The sequence below is a fragment of the Vulpes vulpes genome, chromosome 3 (genome assembly GCF_048418805.1).
Source record: "Vulpes vulpes isolate BD-2025 chromosome 3, VulVul3, whole genome shotgun sequence".
In the NCBI taxonomy this organism is placed as follows: Eukaryota; Metazoa; Chordata; class Mammalia; order Carnivora; family Canidae; genus Vulpes; species Vulpes vulpes.
Window position 1 is genome coordinate 61,484,599 of NC_132782.1, and position 21,049 is coordinate 61,505,647.

The 21,049-nt window shown below is 39.2% G+C and overlaps 1 protein-coding gene across 1 annotated transcript in view; it reads left to right on the forward strand.

Annotated features, from left to right (window-relative positions):
- The first annotated feature begins 2,866 nt into the window (after positions 1–2,866).
- Positions 2,867–21,049, forward strand: part of LOC140598238 (putative coiled-coil domain-containing protein 144B) — a 33,055-nt gene continuing 14,872 nt past the window's right edge. Inside the window, exons 1-4 of the mRNA XM_072752647.1 lie at positions 2,867–2,931; positions 16,006–16,099; positions 19,400–19,431; positions 19,523–19,595. The gene's annotated coding sequence lies outside the window, so the exon portion shown is untranslated. The remainder of the gene's footprint in view (positions 2,932–16,005; positions 16,100–19,399; positions 19,432–19,522; positions 19,596–21,049) is intronic.

The window sequence follows — 21,049 nt, forward strand, 5'->3', positions numbered from 1 at the left end:
GTATATATAAAACAGAAGCGGCTGTTCATTGTATATTCCTCACTATACATACACACACACACACACACACACACACACACATACACACACAGTGTGGCCTGTGGCAAAAATGGTCAGGTTAGTATTAATACTAATTAATAGTTAATTAGTATTAACTAATAAGTTAATACTAACCTGACCATTTTTTCCACAGGCCTTTTTTAACTTACATTTTTCCTTGCCTTAAACTCAAACTTGATTGGTCACGTCTTATGTTTTTCTTTTTTTCTTCTCCTTCCTGCGTTTTTTAAAGGTTTTATTTATTCATGACAGACACAGAGAGAGAGAGAGAGAGAGAGAGAGAGAGAGGTAGAGACACAGGCAGAGGGAGAAGCAGGCTCCATACAGGGAGCCTGATGTGGGACTCAATCCTGGGGCTCCCGGATCTCGCCCTGGGCTGAATGCAGACACCCAACCACTGAGCAACCATGGCTGTCCCCCCTGCATTTTTTTGTACATGACTTTCCCGTACCCTAAGTTTTGCTTACATGGGGGAAAAAAAACAAAACACGTTTCTTTAGTGTCTGTTCTTTCAGTCCATCTCTTTCTATGTTTATTGTCAATATTTTTGATTATGCCTTTCTGTTGTCTGTGTGTGTCTGTGGTTTTCATTCCTGAAGCATTACCCCACAAGCCTTATTATTTTTCTCACTTTCCTGGAAGGAGCTGATGTTAGACAATCATTTGTCCTTAGCATTTTGACAAACAAAAGCAACTTAAACTGCTTGTAATGCCAACTTGCCCAAATAAATACCACTAAAAACTAAATTTTAATATTTTCAATTATAAGAGATCGTCATGCCATTATAAATAATGCAATCACATTTAAAAAATTTAAATATAATAAAATAATTAATTTTTAAAAATATTGTATTCATTTATTCATGAGAGAGGTAGAGACAGAAGCAGAGGGAGGAGAAGTAAGCTCCATGCAGGGAGCCTGATGTGAGACCCTGGGATCACACCCTGAGCCAAAGGCAGATGCTCAACCACTGAGCCACACAGGCGTCCCAATAAAGACATTTCTTATTGTTAGTTTTTTTAAAAGATTTTATTTATTTATTCATAGAGACAGAGAGAGAGGCAGAGACACAGGCAGAGGGAGAAGCAGGCATCATACAGAGAGCCTCATGTAGGACTCGATCCCGGGTCCCCAGGATCACGCGCTGGGCTGCAGGCGGTGCTAAACCGCTGCGCCACCGGGGCTGCCCTTATTGTTAGTTTTTTGAATTTAAATTACATAGTGATAAATTTTTATTTTACAACATTTTGGTAAAGAAAGTATTTAAAATTTCTTTTAAGTTTTTTTATTGATTCATGATAGACATAGGGAGAAAGAGGCAGAGAGAGACACAGGCAGAGGGAGAAGCAGGCTCCATACAGGGAGCCTGATATGGGACTCGATCCCGGGTCTCCAGGAATCACACCCTGGGCCAAAGGCAGGCGCTAAACCACTGAGGTACCCAGGGATCCCCTTTTTAAAAATTTTTAATTCAAATTAATTAACATATAGCGTATTATTAGTTTCAGAGGTAGAATTCAGTGATCCATCAGTTGCATACATCACCCAGTGCTTCAGGGGCCCTCCTTAATGCCCATCACCCAATTACCCCATTGCCCAACCCTCTCCCCTCCAACAACCCTCAGTTTATTTCCTATGATTAAGAGTCTCTTACGGTTTGTCTCTCTCTCTGATTTTTATCTTATTTTTCCCTCTCTTCTGCTATGCATCTCCATTTTGTTTCTTAAATTCCACATAGGATTGAAATCATATGGTATTTGTCTTTCTCTAACTTATTTCACTTAGGATAATACTCTTAAGTCCCATCTATGTTATTGCAAATGGCAAGATTTCATTCTTTAGGATGGCTGAGTAATATTCCATTGTATTTATACACACCGCATCTTCTTTATCCATTCATCTGTCAATGGGCATCTGGCTTTTTCTGTAGTTTGGCTATTGTGGTCATTGCTGCTTTAAACGTTGGGGTGCCGGTACCCTTTCAAATCACTATGTTTGTATCCTTTGGATAAATACTGAGTACTGCGATTGCTGGGTCATAGGATAGCTCTATTTTTTTCCCTAAATTTTTATTTACTTATGATAGTCACAGAGAGAGAGAGAGAGAGGCAGAGACATAGGCAGAGGGAGAAGCAGGCTCCATGCACTGGGAGCCCGACGTGGGATTCGATCCCGGGTCTCCAGGATCGCGCCCTAGGCCAAAGGCAGGCGCTAAACTGCTGTGCCACCCAGGGATCCCGGATAGCTCTATTTTTATTTAACTTTTTGAGGAAGACTTTGTATAATAATCAGGGGTAAGAAAAGTAACATTTTGGGACTATTAAATCTCTTATAATCTTCACCTCCATGAGAAAATGTAGGTTAGTAAATGGCGGAACTGAGATTTGAATCTATATTTGAATGATCTCCAAAACCCGTGTTCTTTTTGTAATGGTGTTCATTTGGTAATGCTGAATATTACAATTATTTTTACGAAATGTGATACTTGTAATTCTGAAAACTATCAATTTTTTTCTAGACTGTCCCGAAACTAAACTTAAGAAAGCTAGTGGCTGGTTTTCGGCGACCCAAGAGTAAGCTATTTGAAGATTTGTGTTATTCCCTGAGTTTTGTCCATTTTTGTGTTCTTTAGTAATTCATAGTTACAGATATCTTCATGTACTCTTTACTTTGTTTTTCACTAAATAGGAGCAAAATGTGGTCTTGTGAGCCAAGAAGATAGACCTTTATTTGCTGACAACAATTTTGCAAGGGAAGATAAGACTGAAACTCTTTGTAAACCATCAGTCAGTGTCTCGGACTATTCTCCTCTTGCTTTTGTATCACCTGAAACTCCTCAAAAGTCTTTAGCAGTGCTTGGTGTTACAAAGGTAAGTTGTTTTGAACTTTGTCCCCCATGTTTTTTCACATACCATCCTCTTGATATCCTTATAATGAAAAGAATCTAAGGGAGAAATCGAAGCCCTCAAGAATATAAGAGAAAACAGTGGAATAACAACAGAGAAGTAAGTACTGGGTTGAGATTTATTATGGTTGGTGGGAATAAACAAATCTTAGGTATTATCATTATGGAAGGAAAGAATTAGAAAGCAACTGGAAAGAATAGCTCGATGGATGTGAAGATGAGGGAGGGGTTGTGGGGTAAGAATTCATTTAATAAGGATGAGATGAATGTAAAGATAGGAGAGTTAGAGAGATTATTATTAAAAACACAGCAGTAGTGAGGCTAAGGTAGAACAGATGCTGTATATTATAAAATACGGTAGAAATTATTTTAAATGCAAGTTAATAAAAGGCAATACAAAAAATGCTCAGATTCTTCAGAATGACAGCTCGTTTTTATGAAGAACTGGAAGGAAATTTTATCCTTTTAAGTTTAATAAAGTATGATAGCCTATATTTAATTTAGCAAGAGTTGTGTTTATACATAGTGCAAAGTGAAGTCTGTTTTAAGCCGTAATCAGATTTATTATGAGTTTTGAATTTTGGCTGTTGTCTTTCTTGTGGTTTCTAATTAAACTTACTGTGTGGTATAATCTTGGTCGACTTTATATCTTTTGAGAATAGAGACGACATAAACATTTTAGTTTTTTCATTAATTAAAACTGAATTTTTTTCTTAGGTAAGTGAGGTTCTTAATCTCTATCCATTAAATGAAAAAAATAAATTTTAAGCTGCAAGATTCTTAAAAAATATGAAAACTATTTTCTGGATTCTGATGCATCTTTTTTTAAATATAAGCTTAGAATAGAGACACATGTCAAATGAATAACCTCATGATTTATCATTTTTTATAAGATGATTTATCATTATAGAATCGTAAGGAAGGAAAAGTTGCCCGTAGAGTATACAATATTATTTCCAGAAGGATGATCTTTACTTTCTCAAAGATTCAAACAGTGGATACATTTTACATTATCTCGGGAAACTTTAGTCTTCATAGTTGTTATATTTTGTATTTTATTTGTAATTTTTTTATTGGAGTTCAATTTGTCAACATATACCATAACACCCAGTGCTCATCCTGCCAAGTGACCCCCTCAGTGCCCATCACCCACTCACCCCAACGCCCTGCCCGCTTCCCCTTCCGCTACGCCTTGGTCTTTTCCCAAGTTTAGGTGTCTCTCATGTTTTGTCACTCTCACTGATATTTTCACTCAATTTATCTACTTTCCCTTTATGCCCTTTCACTAATTTTTATATTCCCCAAATGAATGAGACCATATAATGTTTGTCCTTTAAAGACTGACACATTTCACTCAGCATAATACCCTCCAGGTCCCTCCATGTCAGAGCAAATGGTGGGTATTTGTCGTTTCTAATGGCTGAGTAATATTCCATTGTATACATAGACCACATCTTCTTTATCCATTCGTCTTTCGATGGACACCGAGGCTCCTTCCACAGTTAGTCTGTTGTGGACATTGCTGCAAGAAACGTTAGGGTGCGGGTGTCCTGGCATTTCACTGCATCTGTATCTTTGGGGTAATCCCCAACAGTGCAATTGCTGGGTCATAGGACAAATCTATTGTTAACTCTTTGAGGAACCTCCACACAGTTCTCCAGAGCGGCTGTGCCAGTTCACAATCCCAGCAACAGTGCAAGAGGGTTCCCCTTTCTCCACATCCTCTCCAAATTTGTTGTTTCCTGCCTTGTTGATTTGTGCCCATTCTCACTGGTGGGAGGTGGTATCTCATTGTGGTTTTGATTTGTACTTCCCTGATGGTCAGTGATGCGGAGCATTTTCTCATGTGCTTGTTGGCCATGTCTGTGTCTTCCTCTGTGAAATTTCTGTTCATGTATTTTGCCCATATCATGATTGGATTGTTTGTTTCTTTGAGTTTACTAAGTTCTTTATAGATCTTGGATACTAGCCCTTTATCTGATAGGTCATTTGCAAATACCTTCTCCCATTCTGTAGGTTGTTATGTTGACTGTTTCTTTTGCTGTGCAGAAGCTTCTTACCTTGATGAAGTCCCAATAATTCATTTTTGTTTTGGTTTCTCTTCCCTTCAGGGACGTATCTTGCAAGAAGTTGCTGTGGCCAAGTTCAACAAGTGTGTTGCCTGTGTTCTCCTCTAGGATTCTGATGGATTCCTGTCTCACATTTAGATGTTTCATCCATTTTGAGATTATCTTTGTGTATGGTGTAACAAAGTGGTCCAGTTTCATTCTTCTGCATGTGGCTGTCCAATTTTCCCAGCACCATTTATTGAAGAGACTCTCTTTTTTCCAGTGGATAGTCTTTCCTGCTTTGTTGACTATTATATGAGCCTAGAGTTGAGGGCCCACTTCTGGATTCTCCATTCTGTTTCCATTGATCTGTGTGTCTGTATTTGTGCCAGTACCACACTGTCTTGATGACTACAGCTTTGTAGTACAACCTGAAATCTGGCATTGTGATGCCCCCAGCCCTGGTTTTCTTTTTTAATATTCCCCTAGCTATTTGGGGTCTTTTCTGATTTCACAGAAATCTTAAGATGATTTGTCCCAACTTTGTGGAGAAAGTCCATAGTATGTTGATAGGGATTGCATTAAGTGTGTAAATTGCCCTGGGTAACATTGACATTTTCCAAATATTCATTCTGCCAATCCATGAGCATGGTATATTTTTCCATCTCTTTGTGTCTTCCTCAGTTTCCTTCAGAAGTGTTCTGTAGTTTTGAGGGTAGAACCCTTTACCTCTTTGGTTACGTATATTCCTTGTTATCTTATGCTTTTGGGTGCAATTGTAATTGGGATTGACTCTTTCATTTCTCTTTCTACAGTCTCATTGTTAGTGTATAGAAATGCCACTGTTTTTCTGGGCATTGATATTGTATCCTGCCACACTGCCAAATGGCTGTGAGTTCTAGCAATCTTGGGGTGGAGTCTCTTGGGTTTTCTAGCTACATTATCATGTCATCTGCAAAGAGGGAGAGTTTGACTTCCTCTTTGTCAGTTTGAATGTCTTTTATTTATTTTTTGTTGTTGTTGTTGCCTGATTGCCGAGGCTAGGACTTCTGGTGCCATGTTGAATAGCAATGGTGTGAGTGGACATCCCTGTCTTGTTCCTGTTCTTCGGGGACAGGCTCCCAGTGTTTCCACATTGAGAACGATATTTGCTGTGGGCTTTTCGTAGATGGCTTTTAAGATGCTGAGGAATGTTCCCTCTATCCTTACACCCTGAAGAGTTTTGATCAGGAATGGATGCTGTATTTTGTCAAATGCTTTCTCTGCATCTATTGGGAGGATCATGTGGTTCTTGGTTTTTTCTCTTGCTGATATGATGAATCACATTGATTGCTTTACAAGTGTTGAACCAGCCTTTATCCTGGGGATAAATCCCACTGGGTCATGGTGAATCATCTTCTTAATGTATTGTTGGATCCTGTTGGCTAGTATGTTGTTGAGAATTTTTGCGTCCGTGTTCATCAGGGCTATTGGTCTTTAATTCTCCTTTTTGGTGGGATCTGTGTCTGGTTTTGCAATTAAGGTGATGCTGGCCTCATAGAACGAGTTTGGAAATGCTCCATCCCTTTCGATCTTTCATAACAGCTTTAGTGGAATAGGTATGGTTTGTTCTTTAAACGTTTGATAGAATTCCCCTGGGAAGCCATCTAGCCCCGGACTTTTGTTTCTTGGTAGGTTTTTGATGACTCCTTCAGTTTCCTCCCTCGTTATTGGCCTGTTCAGGTTTTCTATGTCTTCCTGTTGCAGTTTTGGTAGTTTGTGGTTTTCCAGAAATGCACCATTTCTTCTCGATTGTCTAATTTATTGGCGTAAAGCTGCTCATACTAAGTTTTCAAATTCTTTTGTATTTCCTTGGTGTTGGTGGTGATCCCTCCTCTCTCATTCATGATTTTATTAATTTGAGTCTTCTCTCTCTTCTTTTTAATAAGTTTGGCTAATGGTTTCTCTGTCTTATTAATTCTTTCAGAGAACCAACTCCTGGTTTTGTTGATGTGTTCCACAGTTCTTCTGGTCTCTGCCTCATTGAGTTCTGCTTGAATCTTTATTGTCTTCTTCTGCTGGGTGAAGGTTTCAGTTGCTGTTCCTGCTCCAGCTCCTTTAGGTGCAAGGTTAGCTTTTGTATTTGAGTTCTTTCCGGTTTTGGGGCGGATGCTGCTGGTCTTGCGATGTATTTCCCCCTCAGGACTGCTTTTGCTGTATCCCAAAGATTTTGAACGGTTGTATCTTCATTCTCATTAGTGTCCAGGAATCTTTTTAATTCTTCTCTAATTTCCTGGTTGACCTTTTCATCGTTTAGCAGGATGGTCGTTAACCTCCATGTTTTTGAAATCCTTCCATACTTCTTCTTGTGGTTTAGTTCTAATTTCAAAGCATTATGGTCTGAAAATATGCAGGGGACAATCCCAATCTTTTGGTATCAGTTAAGACCTGATTTGTGACCCAGTATGTGGCCTATTCTGGAGAAAGTTCCATGTGCACTTTAGAAGAATGTGTATTCAGTTGCGTCTGGATGTCAAGTTCTGTAAATATCTGTGAAATCCATCTGGTCTGGTGTATCATTTAAAGCGCTTGTTTCTTTGGAGATGTTGTTCTTAGAAGATCTGTCGATTGCAGAAACCACTATATCAAGTCTCCATACATAAGTGTATTAATATCTAAGTATGTCTGAACTTTCGTTATTAATTGAGTGATATACTTGGCAGCTCCCGCATTCAGGGCATAAATATCATGATTGTTAGGTCCTCTTTTTGGAGAGATCCTTTCAGTATGATATAGTGTCCCTCTTCATCTCTCACTACAGTCTTTGGGATAAACTTTAATTTAGCTGATATAAGGATGGCTACCCCTGCTTTCTTTTGAGGACCATTTGAATGTTAAATGGTTGTTCAACCTTTTATTTTCAGGCTGTAGGTGTCCTTAGGTCTAAAATGAATCTCTCGTAGACAGCAAATCGATTGGTCTTGCTCTTTTTTCCAGTCTGAAACCCTGCATCTTTTGATGGGGTTATTAAGCCCATTCACCTTCAGAGTTACTATTGAAAGATGCAAGTTTAGTGTCATCATGATACCTGTTCAGTCTCTGCTTTTATGGATTGTTTCCTTGGACTTACTCTTTCTTGTACAGAATCCTCCTTAATATTTCTTGCAGAGCTGCTTTCCTGGTCACATATTCTTTCAGTTCCTGCCTATCTTGGAAGCTCTTTATCTCTCCTTCTCTTGTGAATGGGAGCCTTGATGGGGATAGAGTATTCTAGGCTGCATGTTCTTCTCATTTAGGACCATGACTGTATCCTGCCAGCCCTTTCTGGCCTGCCAGGTCTCTGTGGAGAGGTCTGCTGTTACTACTAATACTTCTCCCCATACAGGTTAGGGATCTCTTGTGTCTTGCTGCTTTAAGGATCTTCTCTTTATCTTTGGAATTTGCAAGCTTCACTATTAAATGTCAATGTGTTGTGCAGGTTTTATTGATTTTAGGTGGTGATCTCTCTATCTCCTGGATCTGAATGCCTGTTTCCCTCCCCAAGGTAGGGAACTTCTCAGCTAGGTTTTGTTCAAACACACTTTCTAGACCTCTGTCCCTTTTGCACCCTCTGGAACCCCAATTACATGTAGATTTTTCCTTCTGTGGCTGTCATTTATTTTCCTTAACCTGTCCTCATGATCTTTTGTTTTACTCTTTTTTCCTGCATTTCCTTCCTTGGCATCAACTTGTCTTTTCTTTTTTTAATTTTTATTTATTTATGATAGTCACACAGAGAGAGAGAGAGAGGGGGGCAGAGACACAGGCAGAGGGAGAAGCAGGCTCCACACACCAGGAGCCCGACGTGGGATTCGATCCCGGGTCTCCAGGATCTCGCCCTGGGCCAAAGGCAGGCGCCAAACCTCTGCGTCACCCAGGGATCCCATCAACTTGTCTTCTCTGTCACTCACACATTCTTCTATATCGTTATCCGTCGTTAGGACCTCCAGTTTGGATTGCATCTCATTTAATTGATTTTGAATTTCGGCCTGATGAGATCGAAATTCTGCAGTCATGAAGTCTCTTGAATCCTTTATGCTTTTTTTCTTGAGCCACCAGTAGGTTTATAATTGTGCTTCTTTATTGGCTTTCTGACATTGAATTGTAATTCAAATTTTGTAACACTGTGGGGGAGAGGAATGTTTCTGATTCTTTCTTTTTAGGTGAGTTTTTCCTTCTAGTCATTTTGCTCAGTGCAGAGTGGCCCTAAACAAGTTGTACTTGATAGAAGGGCAGAGGTTTCTCACTGTGTCACTTTAGTTCTCTCTTTAAATCTCCGACCGAATTGGTGGGTTTTCAGGATTATTTGAAAGTTATCTCTTCTGGGGTGATAACACCGGTTTCCTTAAATTTTGATTCCTTGAGGACCTGGGGCAGGTACTCAGCCACTTCCAGTGCCTTTCCCTTCACCGTGTTCATCACGTTCTGCTTCCTGGGGCGGGGAGGCGGCGGGGACGCCCACCCGGTGAAGGGGACTCCCAAGCGATCCCCGCCCCCGCCTCCTCTGCCGCCGCATATGGGCCGCGGCTGTGGGCGCCGGAGGGGCGGGCCTGACCGCGGCGCCCGGATGGGACGAGGGGGAGGGGCGGCGGCGCCGACCCCGAGGGCAGGGCGCGAGCTCCCGCCAGGCCACCCAGGCAGGCGGTGGCGGACCCGGCCCAGGTGTCGCAGGCCGCGAGGAGAGGCCGCGCGGGGAGAGGCGGACGCACGCACACCCCTCGCCTTCTCGGGAGCTGTGAGCTCCCCTCGGCTTCACTCGCTGTTTTGTATTTTTTAGATTAAATTTTTTTTAAGTAATCTCTATACCCAATGCTGGGCTTAAACTCAGATGCTGAGATCACGAGTCACACACTCTTGTGAGTGAGCCAGCCCGGTGCTGCCAAAAATTGTTAAATTTAACCTGTGAATTCTTTCCTATCTGAAACCTAGAAATACAGGTGATTTGATTGTTTAAGGCCTTTTCTTCTCTCCCGTGAATATGGAATATTGTGTCCTGCTTGATAATCATTCATGACTTTGGAGACTTTAAACCTTTAATTTGGATGATCAAGATTATTAATATTTTAATACTAGATTCTTTCTCCAGCCTTTAAGTACCATCCTATATGTGTAGATAGGAAATTAAAGCTATTAGTATGCTATTCACAGTGGAATAAGAAACCATGTGAATTTTAAAGTGGGTTTTATGTTTTTCTCACAAAGTGCCTTAAAATTCTGTAATCCCTAAAATATTTCTCTTCTACAACTTAGTCTTAGCTTTTAAGTTTCATTTTTAATAAGGAATAGTGTGGCAGCCTGGGTGGCTCAGTGGTTTAGCGCCACCTTCAGTCCAGGACCTGATCCTGGAGACCTGGGATTCAGTATTTATCTTAAAAGTGCTATTCATTGCAGAAATGAATACATGCCCACGTATATATGCATTTTTCTAAAGATTTATTTATCTCAGAAGTGGGGGGAGGGGCAGAGAGAAGGAGAGAAGCAGAATCCCTGCTGAGCGTGGAGTCTGATGTAAATCTCAATGTCACAATCCTGACATCATGACCTGAGCCGAAATCAAGAGTTGGATGCTTAGCCAACTGAGCCATCCAGGTGCTCATTACTTGTGTATATTAATAAAAGTATTTTTTCTAAAAAAGTTTTAAAAAAAAGTATTTTTTCTGTTCTAGAAGTAATGTTGAAGTATATAAGTGAAGTACTGAATCCCATGGTCCCCCCCCCTTCTTTTATTTATATTTTGAAAGTTTCAGACTTTTGTGTAGGTTGACATTAATTATATCAGGTTAGTATGTTTTATAGATGACTTTTTAACATCATGTGGTTTTCCTGAGTATTGTCATTTTTTTCTACTCCAAATGTATTTATCTAAAACTTTCTTAATAAGTCCCCTGGGTGCTTCGGATTTGACGAAGTCCCAGACTGAAGACATTATTTCTGACTCTTTCCTGTTCCTGACTTGTAAATCTGCTTTGTCATTTGTTTTCCCCACCCTAATATAAAGCACCATTGGAACACTGCAGCAGAAAAACAATCCTGGACTCTAAACTTCCCTAAAATTAGGTGACATCACATCCAGGTGACTGGGGTGGCTCCCTTGGTTAAGCATCTGACTCTTAATGTTGGCTCAGGTCATGATCTCATGGTCCCGGTATTGAGCCCTGTGTCTGGCTCTGTGCAGAATCCTCAAGAGCTGCTTGAGGATTCTCTTCCTCTTCCTCTTCCTCTGTCCCTCCCTCTGCATGGGCACACACACTCTCATTCTCTCCAAAGGTAAATAAATAAATCTTAAAAACCACATCCAGTCACTCCACCACATACAGTATCTTTACCTGCTTACAATTTTTCACATCTTATTACCATAATTCACTTTCTCATCTATCATTTTGAAATACTCTTCTCTTTTGGTTCCTTTATGTTCATCTTTACATTGGTACTAGAGTGACGTTTCTAAAATATCTATGTGATGATGTAACTCCTCTGCTTATTTAGTGAATTCCCCAATACCTGACGGAGAAAGTTCATATCTTAGCATGACTCCTGTCTTTTGCAGTTCAGTCCTGATTTTCCAATTATATCTCTTTATCCCATTCCCAATAATTGTGTCCTAGCTTTGCCACATTCTGAGCTATTGTCACTTACTATGTTATTTCCTACTTCATCCTTTTGATTATTCTACCTTTGCTAGAATGCCCTTCACACACTTCTTGTATACTTTGTCTTTCAAGATACAAGCCTTATCTTTGCAGCATTTCCTGAGCTTCCCATATGCAACTTTTTCCTCCTTGTGCCTTCACTGAACTTCATTCACTTCACTTCTAGAACTAGAGAATGATCCTCTTCTGTTCTTATTTATTTTTGTCCATCTGTCCCCCTAGTAGCATATAAGGCAGACTCCCTCTTTGATTTGGCTCAGTGGTTGAGCATCTGCTTTCTGCTCCGGGCACAGTCCCAGGGTCCAGGGATTGAGTCCCACATTGGGGTCCCTGTGGGGAGCCTGCTTCTCCCTCTGCCTGTGTCTCTGCCTCTGTGTGTGTGTGTTTCTCATGAATAAATAAAATCTTTTTTAAAATTGTGTTAAGGAATCTTTTTTTTTTCTATATTTCATCCATTACTCATGAGAGACACACAGAGAGGCAGAGACACAGGCAGAGGGAGAAGCAGGATCCGCACGGGGAGCCCCACGCGGAACCCGATCCCAGGACTCTGGGATCACGTCCGGAGCTGAAGACAGATGCTCAATCACTGAGCCACCCAGATATCCCAAGTTTGGGTTTTAAAGTTATCTAAAAAGCTAAAGAAAAACTCTAGGTCAACCTATGGTGAAATGTATGATTCTGTGGTGTGTATGGATGTGCAAAACTTCTAATGTGTTCTAGACAGAGTTTGGATTATAGTTTTTTAGAATATAAATCATATATATTATGTTTATACATTAAATTTATTAGCATATATGTGTATCTTATAGATTATAATTTCCATATTCTATTTTATATATAAAACACATTTATATAGTGTTTGTGTATTATGCATAATGTATAGTATCATAATTTATATATTAACTATATATAAAGATTTATTAAAAGCTTTTGTGTATTTATTTATTTATTGAGAGAGTTAAGTGGGAGGGAGCGGAGACAGAATCTGAAGCAGACTCCAGTCTGAGAGTAGAGCCCATCACAGGGCTTGATTCCATGACCATGAGATCATGACATGAGGTGATACCAAGTATTGGATGCTCAACCAGCGGAGACATCCAGGCACCCTAGAAGTATTATATTTGGATTGTCAGGTAGATCTACAAGGAGCAGTGGGAGTATAATAACAATGTGGTTTAGTGGTATGTTGTTCATTTGTTATTGTAAAGAATTTATTTATTTATTATTTATTTATTTTTTTTCATTTATTTATTTATTTATTTATTTATTTATTTATTTATTTGAGAGAGAGTGCATGTGCATGAGCGGGGAAAGGGGCAAAGGGAGAGGAAGAAGCAGGCTCCCCACTGAGCAGGGAGGCTGATGACTTGGGGCTTGATCCCAGAACGGACTCAGCCATCGAGGCCCCCATGATTTAGTGGGACTTTAAAAGGTAAAAACATTTTGGATAGTTAAAATAGCATGCATTGAGTATCTTTGTGGCTGCCCTACTTATAGTAACATAGTATAAAGTAATGATGACCTATTCTACGGTGACACCTATGGAAGAAGGTAAAAAGGTCCTATGTCTTAGTAGAGGCAGCTGTTCTACAATGGTGTGGGCACTGTATTTGAAGTCAAAAGATGGGCTACCATCCTGGTTCTGTCACTTACTTGCTGTGGGATCTCAGAAAAACTTGGTCAACCTGTTTGAATGTCAGTGACCTCATTCATAAAAATGATACTAATACCTACATCTCGGGTGTGTGTCATGACCAAATGTGGTAACAAAGGTGATCACCCACTTTGTGAGCTGTAAAGAATGCTCTAGAAATTTTTGTCTTGAGACAAAAAATGATCATAGCAGTATTTGAGTGACTTACTAAATATAGAGGGCATGGTTTTTAAATTTTTTTTTAATTTATGATAGTCACAGAGAGAGAGAGAGAGAGAGAGAGAGAGAGAGAGGCAGAGACACAGGCAGAGGGAGAAGCAGGCTCCATGCACCGGGAGCCCTATGTGGGATTCGATCCCGGGTCTCCGGGATCGCGCCCTGGGCCAAAGGCAGGCGCCAAACCGTTGCGCCACCCAGGGATCCCAAGGGCATGGTTTTTAAATGTGAAGATTTCTGAAGGACAGTAAAATGGCAAGTGTTAAGAAAAGAATGGGAAAGTTAGAGTGGACAGGTGGATTTCTAATTTGGGGGATGTTAAGTTTCAGTAGCCTGTGATTAGAGACATTGTGTAGGTGTACAGTTGGCCCTTGAGCATGATGGGCTTGAACTGTGTGTCCACTTACAGATGCTTCTCGATAAGTATTTTCTTAGTATATTTTATCTTCCTTATGATTTTCTTAATAACCTTTTCTTTATATTTTAAGGATACAGTGTATAGTACATATAATATACAAAGCTTGTTCATTGCCTTTACGTTATTGGTAAGGTCAACATCAGGTGATAATTTACTTGACTTTCCATGCTCAGTTTACAGTCAGTGGCCAAATGAGGGTTAAGAAGTAGCTTAGATCTAGAGAGCATATATATGAGTCTTTTATTGAAATGTTTTGATTTTTCATATATACGTTTCCTATTTTTAAGTCTAATTGTTCTTAAAGTAGGAAATAAGAGATGAGTAGCTAAGTTTTGGGGGAATCGAAAGTCATTTGTAGATATTTGACTGTGTGGCCATCAACACCATCAACACCCATCAACAACCCTTGCATTCTTCAAGGGCTGACATTATAGTGATTTGGTACTTAGACCTTCTCAGTGAGATGAGGATGATGATTATGTTTTAGAGAGAGAGAGAGAGAGTGCACACACATGTGAGCGGGTGGAGAGGAGCAGGGGCGGAGGGAGAGGGAGAGAGAGAATCCTAACTTTGCTTCATGCTCAACACAGAGCCCAATGTGGGGTTCGATCTCACGACCCTGAGACCCATGACCTGAGTTGAAATCAAGATTTAGATGCTCAACTCACTGAGCCACCCAGGCACCCCCTCAGTGAGAGGATTTTCAGTGTTTTGACCTTAAATACATTTATGTTACTGAATACTAACTATGACCAGGCTGTACAGGTTGTAGTGGTAAGAGCAGAAAAATAAGGAAAATCTGATCCATTATAAGTCACTGTAAGCATTTCATGTAAAAAAAAAAAAAAGAAAAAAGGAAATGTTAGTTTAGGGAATTTTGGAGGCGTTTGTAGTTAGGATGGGGATGAGAATGGGAGTGGAATTTTGGTAGTGAGAAACGATCTCTCTGAGTGTGGCCAGAGCTGCCAAGTGAAGGGTGGGAAGGACCAGTCGCAAGAATGTCTTGGATGGAGAAGGACATTCTGGACAGAGAGACCATGGGGCACATCTGTTCCTTTTACTCTAATGTCTTAGAAATGACCAGGAAGCAGGAAGACCCACTCCATTGTTATAATCATTGTTATTTTTGTGTGTAGAAAAGAAACTGTGTGTACTAAAACAAATGCCTGGTACCTTTTAGGTGATTAATCAGTAAATGTTCTTTTTGTGTGTGTGAGTAAAATGAAAGAGGTTTATTCAGTAAAGATACAGAGAAAGCTCTTAGGAGTCAGAGGGGTCCCAGCAGGGTTGCCCTGGGTCTCCAGGATCGCGCCCTGGGCCAAAGGCAGGTGCCAAACCGCTGCACCACCCAGGGATCAATGAATGTTCTTATTCTTCCCTTCTGAAAGCTTACTATACTTTTTGAAGCATTTCATACCTATATCTAAAATCTTTTGCTATTATTTAAACATAATTTCAAAAAAAGTTTTTCTTCCTACTTTGCCATTTCATTCAACCATTTTTTCCTACCAATGAAAATTCCAAGCCTTTGTTTATCTAAATGAAGCAGCAGCTACCACAGTGTTCTGTTTGTACTCAACATGATGTACTCCGAGGTTTCTTATCATGCCAAGTATCTTATTTTAAGGCTAAAAATCTTTCTGCCATTAGGAACAGTTTAAATTTATAGCAAATGTACTTATTAAAGAATTTGTTTCAATAGTTTTACTGTCCTTGTATCCTGGTGGAGAATACAAAGTAGAGTTAGGTGTTTTGTTATTTCCTTGTTGAAATGTATGTATAAGTCAGTCTTCTTGTCTGTGAAAATATTTACTCTGGCCTTCCATGTTCAGTTAGAGTTGATGGCCAAATGAAGATGAAAAGGTGCACTTAATTGAGAGAGCATAGATGAGGTTTTTAAATGTGTTGATTTTCAATACATGCTTTTCTTATTTGTATGTCTGATTGCGATTAAAGTAGAACATTTGAATATTTTCTTAGAAAAGGATTTGGAAATCTTTATGCAACTCATTATTGATGTTAATTTTAACAGAGTATTTCTGCAAGACTTCCAAAGAAATCTGTTGATTGTTTACCTGGAGCTGCAGATCAACAAGGGCAAAGTATATTCAATGAACAAGTAGAAGGTACGAATTGTATTTTATAAAAAGTCGTTTGACAGAATGTTGATTTAAAACAGAAATTCTCATGTATCCTAATTTCCAAAGAAAATCACCGATTACATGCATAGAAAGGAGAAAGGTGAGAAAAGGAGGTGAGTTCTATATTTTATCAGGTGTCAGCTGCAGATTAAATTGAGAGTATGGCTAGAGGACCTAAATTACTGGTTCCATTTCCAGGTATTCCAAGACCTAAGGAATGCCTGGAAATAGCTGGAAAAGAGCAAAGAGGGAATGATGAGAATGGCTGAGAGTGCAGGGAGTAAATGGAGGAAAATAAGCAACGCTTTATAGTGGAAGGTGGTCAAATGAAAGAATTTTTTTAGGAGGAAGAGCAGGGGATCCCTGGGTAGTTCAGTTTTGGTGCCTGCCTTCAGCCCAGGGCATGATCCTGGAGTTCCGGGATCAAGTCCCACATCAGGTTCCCTGCATGGAGCCTGCTTCTCCTTCTGCCTGTGTCTCTGCCTCTCTCTGTCTCTCTCTCTCTCTCTGTGTGTCTTTCTGTGTCTCTCATGAATAAATAAATAAAATCTTTAAAAAAATAAAAGGAGGAGCAAATTATTTGAAATGTGGGGATATCAGGTGAGCTTCCAGTACCCAAACTTGTCAGAGTAGTGTACCAAAATTTTCCCACTCTTAACAGTTTTTCTCGCTGTTGGGGAGACATTATGGATTGACCTAGCTGATTATGCAGAGCTATGTCCTAGTCAGCTATAAATGTATGTATGTTACGGGTGCCTGGGTGGCTCAGTCAATTGAAGGTCTGCTTTTGGCTTGGGCCATGATCCCCGGGACCTGGGATGGAGCCATGCTGAGCTGGGAGCCTGCTTTTCCCTCTCCCTTTGTCTGCTGCTCTGCCTGCTTGTGCACGCTCTCTCTGTGTCAAATAAATGAAAACATCTTTTAAATAAATAAATATGTGTACCTCTATGTCATATAAAATGGTGGTACTTCCTAAGTTAGTATCATTTCGTGCAAAAAAAAAAAAAAAAAGAATTGGAAGGAAAAAGAGAGCAGGGTCAATTAGGTGGAGATCAGGGAAGCTTTAGCCCTGATAAAAAGTCCGTTAGAACATTTATGACTTTTAATACGTCTTCACTTTCAGAATGGATAGTGATGAATTTGAGGCTTGATCCTAGAAGGTTAAGGTAAAGGAATACAGCGGCAGCGTTCAGTATGACCCAGGATTTCTCAAATTATAGGGAATCGCCTGAGACCTTGTTAACAATGCACACTGAACATCAGGTCTGGAATCTGCATTTTGACCTCTCAGGTCATGGCAGTGTCTGTGGTCCTTGGGTCATGTGCTCAGTAGCATGGGTATAGACTTTCCTGTAGAGAAATCTGGAAGATCTGTTGAATAGTTCAAGACATAACAAGGTCAAGAAAAAGAATTATTTTGTTTTTATTTCTGAACATGTTTATAACCAGAGGGGAGCAAGGAGATACAGAAATAGAAGGTATAGATGTAAGATACTATTGCTAAACAAAGAGGAAAGAAGTGGTGGAGAAAATCCATAAAACGGTTGTAAAAGCAAAAAAAAAAATCAAGACCATAGATCACAAATTACTTTTTAAAAAGATTTATTTATGTTAGAGAGTGAGCGAGCAGGGAGGGGGCAAAGGGAGAGAGAGAGAGAGAGGCCTTAAGCAGACTCCCTGCTGAGTGAGGAGCCCACCATGGGACTTAATCCCAGGACCCCAAGATCATGACCTGAGCTGAAATCAAGAGCTAGACTCCTAACTGACTGGGGCTACCCAGGTGCCCCCAGAAATTACTTTTGAAGACAGGGGATAGTGAAGGGAAAGAGGGAAAAATGAAAGAAGCCTTAGCTAGGAAATTTTGGAGTTGGTGAGGAAACTCTAGAGAATTCACTTTTTTTTTTTTTATGAGAGACATAGAAAGAGAGAGGCAGAGACACAGGCAGAGGCAGAAGCAGGCTCCATACAGGGATCCCGATGTGGGACCAGATCCTGGGTCTCCAGCATCACACCCTGGGCCGATGGTGGCACCAACCCTTGGTCCACCGGGGCTGCCCGAGAACTCACTTTTTAGATACCTTGAGTTTATTTCTACTGAAACAGATTAGATCACAGCTGCTCCACCAAGAATACTGAGAGCAAATGGAGTGCTAGACTTGGGATAAAACATAGCCACCATTCATCTTCCTCAAATCTATTGGACCTCAAAGATATATGTTGCTTTGATATTCATTATTCAAATGAGACTAATTTGAATATGGAAGCATGGGTGTTCTTTTTTTCAGATAGCTCATTTTGGGGGATGATAGCTGTTTCAGAGAAACCTTTTCAAGACTGACATAGTCTACCAATCAAACTAATTTTGGAAAATAAAGAAATCATAGGGTCCATTCCTTAAATGCTAAAATTGTTACTATCAATAAATATGACACTGATTTTGAAATACAAAAGATTTTTAGTATCTAAAAATTCGGTGGCAATTAAATTGATTTTTTTCATTTTGGTAGTAGTCATGGTTCCATATTGAAAGCTTATTATACATTATTTCTTAGACGTGTTTTATATACCTTCTTGCGTGCGTGGGTCAAGAAACTTTAACATGGCTAAACTAGAGGATACAAGAAATGTAGGCATACCAGTGGCCCACATGGGTATAGACAAAAATGAATACTTTTATTGACTATTACCCTACAAGTATATCCAGGCTGATCAATTCATAACACTGTTTTTGGTGACAAATAAATTACGCATTCAATAAATTATGCATTCATCATAACTGCGTACTGCCTAAATTACGGGACAAATTGAAGAACATGGCAAATACTTGTAGTAGAATGGTATCGATGATTCTGCTGTACTGCAATCAGGATGTGCTGTTGCATTCTGCCATCAGCTTTCACGTTGATCCTCTCAGAGTCATCATTTGTTCCTCTGATTAAAGATTGCTTTTCTCCCCCATCAATCAGCATGTTCACGTTAGTATATGTGCAACATTTAGTGATTTCTGTTTTAGTCATTTCATTTGAAACATCATCTTACTTTTGGAATCCTAACTGCATTTTATGTTGAACATATATTTCTATTTTTTATAGTATTTATAACGGGTTCCTATTTCTGTCTTGTTGCTGTCTTAATCCACCTTCCTGTCTCTAGAATCAAGACCAAAGCCTAATGTAATCACTTTGAAAGCCAAGCATGAGGATTCAGCTTAATCCTAACTGCATGAATGTATAGTTGGCTTTCATATTTACGTATAATTAACTACATGTCCCTTTTGTGTTTTAGATTCTCCTAGAAAAGATCTTCGTCACTGGGAGGTAAAGCTTTTGTATTTTTATTTTGAATTTTTAACTACAGATTGTATGAAATGTACATTGTTCTAATCATATTGTTTCAATACCCATCCAGTCTCCCACTAAAGTGAAAGATTCTGTTCCTACTGAAGCAGTCGCAACGAGTGATAAACAAACACCCAGATCAGGTAAATTTTACAGTACAAATTTGGAAAGCTTGGTAATTGGAAAATTTGGAAAGTGGAAAGATGTGCACTAAACTATTGAAATGCCCATCGTCTTATACCAAATTCTTCTTTGTGTGTGTTATGTGAGACAAATTTAATCGAAGGATGTGACATAAATAAGGTAGATGTCATTGCTGATATCCACGTTTGAACAAAAGATATTTCCAAGCATAAGAAAAAGAGATTTTAAAAATGTAAGCTTTAGTTAAGTTTCTGCTTTTAAGTTTTGAAATCCTAATGTCCCCGGTTTGGAATTCCTTTACTTCTTCTTCTTTTTTTTTTTTTTTTTTTTGGAATTCCTTTACGTCTAAGGGGTTCCCAGAAGTTAATTATTAGACTCTAAGATTTTTCTGGTGTTCACCATACTTATTTGAATTCTGACTTTTACCCAGAGTAAAGCTTCACTTGCTAACATGTCAGTTGTGTTAAATGAAGTTAAAACTTCATTTCATCTTTGTGTTGTTATATTGATCATTTTAAGCCAAACACTTGTTCTGATTGTGTGTGTGTGTGGTGACTTTGATTATTAGAAATGTGGGACGGAATTAGTTGTATCTTAATATTTGGTAGACACAATCTTTTAAAAAAGTAATTCTGAACCTTTTCAGCCTAGGGTCCTTTTCTACTGTTCAAAAATTATTGAGAATTCCAAAGAACGTCTGCTTAAGTGGGTTATATCTGTTGATATTTACAATCTTAGAAATTAAAACATTTAAAACACAAGGATACACAATCTCATGTTGTTAGCCATTAGAGCTGTGATCCACTGATCATGCGAGTTGCAATGCTATCACACATTTTATCTTTAGAAAACTTTATTGTACACTTAATAAGAAAATGAGAGTGAAAATGTCAAATAGCATTTAGTACGATTGTGAAGATAGTTTTCACCTCTTGGATTTTGTGAATCGATGGATCTTGGGACTCTGGGGATTCTCAGATGACATGGGAGAACTGATTTCTCTGATGTACAGGGTTCATGGATGCAAATGACAAAGGGGCCCTTGTGATGAAATGGGCATTAAAGTTTCATTTCTGCATTTCTTCCTTTTTTGTTTCCCTTGTCTTAAAGAGGTTTAAATCAGACCAATCTTGTTTATAAAGGGACAATAGTTTTGTTATATATTCATTTTCTGTTTCATGGCGCTGTAGTTTTTGGATCTCAGTGTGGACTGAGACTTATTTTGTTTTTACATGGAAAGGATTATATTACCCAAGTCTTTGATTTCTCATATAAATATGATATTTGTCCAAAAATTAAATTCTGAGGATGTTGGTGCATTGAGGAGAGACCATCTCATTATTATTAAAATAGTACCATTCATCACAAGTTTTTAAAACTCACGTCTTTAGAACACAAAATGCATATTTAAACATAAAATAAATGATTAGACATCAGTTTTGTTACTAAAAAC